The sequence below is a fragment of the Pseudophryne corroboree genome, chromosome 7 (genome assembly GCF_028390025.1).
Source record: "Pseudophryne corroboree isolate aPseCor3 chromosome 7, aPseCor3.hap2, whole genome shotgun sequence".
In the NCBI taxonomy this organism is placed as follows: domain Eukaryota; kingdom Metazoa; phylum Chordata; class Amphibia; order Anura; family Myobatrachidae; genus Pseudophryne; species Pseudophryne corroboree.
This window is the reverse complement of record NC_086450.1, coordinates 141030848-141037802: the sequence shown is the minus strand read 5'-3', so window position 1 is coordinate 141037802 and position 6955 is coordinate 141030848. Positions and strand designations below refer to the sequence as shown.

Sequence of the window (6955 nt, the reverse complement as noted above, 5' to 3'; positions counted from 1 at the left end):
AATCCCCATGTACTAAATGGGTTAACTGATTGGACATTGCCAGAACCATTATGTTCTTCATAAGCCTCTACATGGCTTGATGGACCTGGACCAAACTTGGTACACATACTATGCCCTTCATTACCCCACTTAAAATAGTGTTGAGATTTAACCTTACATAAATACATGCCTTATGGGGCCACCACCATATATATGATATGCTGTATACATAGAAATCCATTGATTGGGATGGAACCAATGCAAGGTAATCCACTTGTATCCTGGACAGGTTTTAGGGGGGTTAGGGCCCCAGGCGTACCTCACAGCGGAATGCGCCGGGAAGAACTTTGACCCAAAGAACCTGTTCTGGGCCTTCCACTGGTTGGATTTTGGAAGCAAACTTCACTGAGTTTTAACATTAGATCCCAGAAGACATACTAGGGGGGTTGGGATCAGTCGGCCCACTGGGCAGCCTTAGAAAAGCAACACTGATAGCAGGGACGTGCAGTCAGGGGAGGCAGGGGAGGCAGTGCCTCCCCTGTCATTAATGAGTAAAATAATACAAAGAAGATACTTATGACACATAAGTATCTTCTTTATTATTTTACCTATCATTAATGTGTGTGAAAATCAGTTTGGGAGGCACCGATCGTGGTGCCTCCCGTAGTGATTAGTAAAAGGTATGGGGAGCGGGGGGCGGGCGCGGGCGGGGCCTAGCAATGGGCAGGAAAAGCCCATTGAAATAACATGGGAAAGCGGCACCATTAGTGGTGCCGCTTTCCTACAGGGACGTGCTTTCAACCTATGAAAGCACGTCCCTGTGAGTGAAGGCACAGTGATTGGCCAGCGGATCCGTCACTGGATCCGCTGTCAATCACTGTGTGGGCGTCGGTACCAGCGGAGGTGCGGGCGGCGGGGATGCGGGATGCGGCGGGCCGGGCGGCGGAGGTGCTGGCGGCGGAGAGGCGGGCGGCGGTAGCGGCGGCGGGACGCAGCATTCAGACCCCTTGTGCAGAGTTTGGCAGCGGAAGCGGTACCCATTTCAAAAATGGCGCCTCAGCGTCATTTTTGAAATTCAAGATGGCCACCGCGAGCCAATCATGGCTCGCCGCGTCATCGCCCCGCCCCCTCCCGCTGACTTATATAAGTCAGCGCGAGGCAGCGGCTGTCACAGTCCGACGGCGGAGGAGGAGCGGAGAAGAGCTCCTGAAGACGCCGTGGAAGTCCTGGATGGGCGGCGGCTATGCAAAAGAGCTTAGCAGCCGCCGCCCACCAGGTGAAGATGCTGGAAGTCCTGGGAAGGCGGCGGCCATGCAAAAGAGCTTAAAGGCCGCCGCCTCCCAGGTGAAGACGTTGTGGAAGTCCTGGATGGGCGGCGGCTATGCAAAAGAGCTTAGCAGCCGCCGCCCACCAGGTGAAGACGCCGGAGGAAGACCCCAGAAGCCCTGGGGAGGTGGCGCCCCCCAGGTGAAGACGCCGGAAGCCCTGGGAAGGCGGCGGCCATGCAAAAGAGCTTAAAGGCCGCCACCCCCAGGTGAAGACCCAGTTTAATAAAGGATTTTTTAAAGAATGTGTTGTGTTTTTTTTTTTATATTTTCTTTACAGGTGGACTATAGGTGCCAGCGGGCCCTTTATGTCCGGGCATGCTGGCACTTTTGGTTCTCCAAGTGCCAGCATGCTGGGGCAGGCTTGCTGAGATCTGTAGGCCACCTGTAAAGAACAGTATTAGCATACAATGAACCCCGCACCCACCGCCACCAGGGGTGCGGGGCATAGCACTGGGCTATCAGCCCAGTGCTGGTTGTTGCTCGGGAGGGGGGACCCCATTTAGATTTTTTTGGGGCCCCACTTTCCGAGGAATTCCAGCCCTGGGCTGACTGGTTTGGGGGGTGTTTAATGGCATGGCAGGGGGACCCCACACTGAGTGTCTCCACTGCTATGGCATTATCCCCCCTGGCTGGTTCTGCCTGGTGCTGGTTTTAGTGGTGTGGGGGGACTGCACTTTTTTTTTTCCGGGGGGGGGGGGTGTTTAGCTGCAGTGCCTCCCCAGGCTCTGACCTCACCACACGTCACTGACTGATAGCAGAAGGAAAACTTTAAATCCATCTCGCAATGGAAAAGTGATTATAAAACCGAACAGAAAGAAAAGCTGAGGATCAGTGCTACTGGCGACACCTCAAAAACAAAAACGACATTGGGCAGTCACCTCATGGCTGTGTTGGAAGAGCTACTAAGCTACTAATCATGGGCCTAATTTAGATCTGATCGCAGCAGCAAATTTGTTAGCTAATGGGAAAAACCACCTCCTCAAGAGATCAGGTTCTAGACTGTGCTCTTGAATTTTACATTATACACAAGTTACATTATACTGCACAGGACTATGGTGTATTTTCTACAGTGCATTGCGGATATTATTCTGGTACATTATCATGCTTGCACTAGCAGTATTTACTGTATATATTTATCTAGGGGACAAGACTATGCACTCATTAATGGTCTGCCAAGCCTCTAAGGATGGGCCCCTACTACTGTATTTCCCTGGTGGGCCCTCCACACTGGCGTTTCTATAATGGGTGCAGTGTGTGTGGTGCACACGGGCCCATGAGTCCAGAGGAGTCCCCCACCACACACGCTGCACCCATTTTCTAAATACTCACCCCTCCGGAGTCCCGTGGCGACGTCCACGGCGGTATTAAACTCTGTGAAAATGGCCCAGCGGCCATTTTCATGGAGTTCTGCGCATGCGCAGTAGAGAAATCTCAGGGAAAATGGCCACCACGCCATTTTCCCGGAGATCTGTGCATGCGCAGTAGAGTCTGAGCGCTCTAGTGCTCAGACTCTTAGCGCTGCCAGGCGGAGAGGAGGGGGCATGAACGGAGGAGGCTGCACTCCATGCCCCAGACCGACACTGTATATATATATATATATATATATATATATATATGCGAAAGTAGAGGAGAAGAACAAGCGCCTTATGGTGTAGTATGTTAATAAAAGGTATGCTGTAGACACGCATACATGAAATTGCATACCAAAAAATAACTTGTATCCAGGTCTATCAACCTCCTTTCCAGTAGTTTCTCACCACCTGACCCTCTCCATGAGGGAGAAAATGCTCTGTTCCTGGACTTTCCTGGTAATGTATGAGGGCAATCATACATTACCAGGAAAGACCAGGAACGGAGCCTTTTCTCCCTCATGGAGAGGGTCAGGTGGAGAGAAACTACTGGAAAGGAGGTTGATAGGCCTGTATACAAGTTATTTTTTGGTATGCAATTTCTTGTATGCGTGTCTACAGCATACCTTTTATTAACATACTACACCATAAGGCGCTTGTTCTTCTCTACTTTCGCAGAAATTTGTGGCTAAGTGTACCCATGTAACTTCTGAAGAACTGAGCCGCCGCCAAGAAGAGTGGAGGGTGCACGCAGAGGACTAATTAGTTCGGACTCTTAATAATTCACTGTGAATTGGTATATAGCGAGACTTTGTATCCTGATACCTGGTGATTTACTCACGGGACTACGGAACTGAGGATAAGTGCACTGATCTATAAAATTTGTTTTATATATATATATATATATATATATATACACACACACACACACACACACACACACACACATCCATCTTTTATTAAGAACTTTAAAGAACAATAAAAATTGTAATCTTTTCATCTGCATGTGGATTTTTCTATTCATTTTGTGTATTTCATGAACATTTTTTGTCTCTTTAATTACACCCCAATTATGAGGTTCATGTGTGATAAATACATTTTCGCCATATGAAGTGGTTTGTGTGACCACACCTTTTTTTCTGGTTTGCCATGATTGATACCTACTTACCTGAGGATACTGGGAATGAAAATGTGGACACACACTGGATTTAAAGACACACAGATATGAGTACAATCACCCTTTAAACTGTGAGTGTGGTACGGAGAACATTTAAAAACGTCTACATATATGAGTAAAGATACCTTTCTGAGCCCTCCCTCTTTCCTGCTATAAGTGAGTGGAGTATGCACTTCCTCCCCTCCATCCCTGTTATTCAGCAACTCACCACCCTGTTATATATCGCTCCCTTCATTATTCACCCACCCCAATTATTCATCACCACCCTTAGGTATACCCATTCATTATCCACCCAATGCTGTTGTAGATCATCACCATCATAGCCCTGGTATTCACCACCATGGCTGCTTGGAATAATCTTGGCTCCAATACGACTGTTTCACACACACACAGCCCCAGGCTACACATAGCTATAGGAAGAGGGGGTGCTACAAGCAGAAAAGTGTGACTGTACAGTCCAGTAGGAAGCTACCAGTCAATTCTCCGACCCTTCAATGTGGCTCTGCTGGGGTCAAAAAATGGGGCCCACTACAATCACTTTATACACACTTTATCAGCCCCATTCATTGTCCCCCTTTATCGAACCCACATCCCTGTTATTTATCATTGTCACAGCCCTCTTAGCAGCAGCACTCCTGATGTTCATTACCCCCTATATATATATAATGTATATGTATGTATGTATATATATATATATATATATATATATATATATATGTGTGTGTGTATATATACACACCTAAGACCTGAGGAGGGGGAGTGCCACCCGCATCATCTCTTTATGCGTATGGATGGGCGTCCTCTGCCCACTGCAAGCACTGTACATATCTATACATAAGTATTCTTAGTACATACTCTCAGCTTGACATGTGTGTTGAACATTGTAGTTGCCCCAGATCACATATGCCACAGGTTGGATTTAAATTAAAAATATGTACACACATATATATATATATATATATATATATATATTTTTTTTTTTTTTTATATATATATATATTTTTATATATATATAATTTTATTTCCACACTTTCCAAGCTCCTTTTCTAAACAGTGTCTTATTTAGCACATTTTAATTTCACCTTAAACACATTCTGTGCAACAATCCATAAAACGTTTAAAGCATATTATTTGTGGATGTAAGCAGCTAGACACAGCAGCAGAGGACAGGAAGACACACTGACCACGCATGTAGAATGGATGCTATGCTGAAAGCAGCAGATAAATAAATTTGTGGCAACAAACTCGAAACAAAAGAAAATGAATGAAAAAATTAAAAGGCTGGAGATGCCGGGGATTGAACCCGGGACCTCACACATGCGAAGCGCGCGCTCTACCACTGAGCTACATCCCCCAGCTGTGTACGTCAATGGTCAGAAGCAGCACAACAGGAATAGTCAGTTCAGCTGCATTTTCTGTGTTTGTCTAACTCGAACTGATTGCGTATGTCTCTTCAATACACAGAAGGCACAGTAAATAGAAAAAGCGCATAGTTATAGAGCCACGTTTGGAAATCTCTTACATTTATTAAACACGTTATGTTGACACATAAAAACCTTGATTTTAGAGTCAGTATATTCACAAACACATTAATGGAACTCCTCTGTAATGTATGTAAGGAAATTATGTTTAATAAAAAAAAAAAAAAAAAAAAAAAATTGTTGCATTGGCCGGGAATCGAACCCGGGCCTCCCGCGTGGCAGGCGAGAATTCTACCACTGAACCACCAATGCTCACATATGTAATACGCTTTTCATGTGACCTGTGAGATTGTTAATTCACGACACCTCCTGTTAGGCATGAACCCTATGCGAGTTGGGTTCGTTCGTGTGACCACCGGCGGCGGGATCCCGGCTTTGGCGGTCTCCCGACCACTGATCGCATAACCGCTCCCCCACTGTGCGACTTGCAAGTGATCGTGCTGCTTCTAACTTTGCATGATTGTTTTGTTACATGGATTAGTACAAATAATAGTCTTTAGGTTTTTTTTCTTTTCTTTGGTGCAGTGCATTCCATTTAATGTTTAAATAGATCTGTTTTGCAGCCTTTTACAATGCATATGTTTAACATGAGTTAAACTTGTGAATTTACTCCTAGTGCTCCTGGATAATGTTACAGAAGGGCTAATATTTACCAAAGTATCTGTCTCTTAAAGCACTATTTAAAAACATCTCAATATTTCTGTTTCCAGTATAAAAAATACAAAACAGCATATTTTATCAATCTGTAGTTTGGTATACTGCTGGATAAACTGCAAAAAAAAAAAGAAAAAAAAGTTGGAAGTGACTGGAGAGCTAGGGATTAGATGAAAGCTGGAATGGTCTGGACTCCGGAACACGACCGGAAAGGATCAGTGATCTCTTCTGCTGTGGAGCTCTCTGTGTGCGTCTACCTGGGTATCCGGTCTTTAGGTCTACAACACTTAGGTCGATCAATATTGGTTGACATGCATTAGGTCGACATGGCAAAGGTCGACACATGAAATGGTCGACATGATTTTTTTTTCACTTTTTTTTTTATTTTTTTTAACTTTTTCATACTTTACAATCTACGTGGACTACAATTGGGAACGGTAACCTGTGCCGAGCGCAGCGGTAGCGGAGCAAGGCACCCTGCCCGAAGCATGGCGAGTGAAGCGAGCCATGCAAGGGGATACGGTGCACTAATTGGGGTTCCCGGTCACTTTACAAAGAAAACTACACCATTTAAAAAAAAACTCATGTCGACCTTTTCCATGTTGATCTAATCACTGTCGACCAATAGTGGTCGACCTAATGACTGTCGACCCAACGATCCACACCCGTCTACCTGCACAGTTTGCTACGTAACTGCTGTCACATACACTGAGTCGGTCACAAAAAGCTCCACATTGGCAAAGTTGCTGTAGGGAGCCAGTCCGGTGTTCCAGGGTCCGGATTACCCCGGCAGTGCAGCTACCGTTACTCTGCCCGAGTGCATCAGCTGCAGGTCAGGAGGGTGCAACAAGATCTCTCTGCACCATTTGCTGTATGTTATACATGGGAACACGCACAGAGAGCTCCATAGCCGCACAGGTCGCTGTAGGGAGCCGGAACGACATTCTGGAATCCGGACCGTTCTGCCTTCTTTCACCCAATCTCGGT

At 45.9% G+C, this 6955-nt stretch overlaps 2 non-coding genes across 2 annotated transcripts; both read right to left on the bottom strand.

Annotated features, from left to right (window-relative positions):
• Positions 1-5115: 5115 nt before the first annotated feature.
• Positions 5116-5187, bottom strand: TRNAA-CGC (transfer RNA alanine (anticodon CGC)). The gene has a single exon. It is a non-coding gene; the product is annotated as a tRNA-Ala (tRNA).
• Positions 5188-5495: 308 nt separating this feature from the next.
• Positions 5496-5566, bottom strand: TRNAG-GCC (transfer RNA glycine (anticodon GCC)). Its single transcript has one exon. It is a non-coding gene; the product is annotated as a tRNA-Gly (tRNA).
• Positions 5567-6955: the final 1389 nt, after the last annotated feature.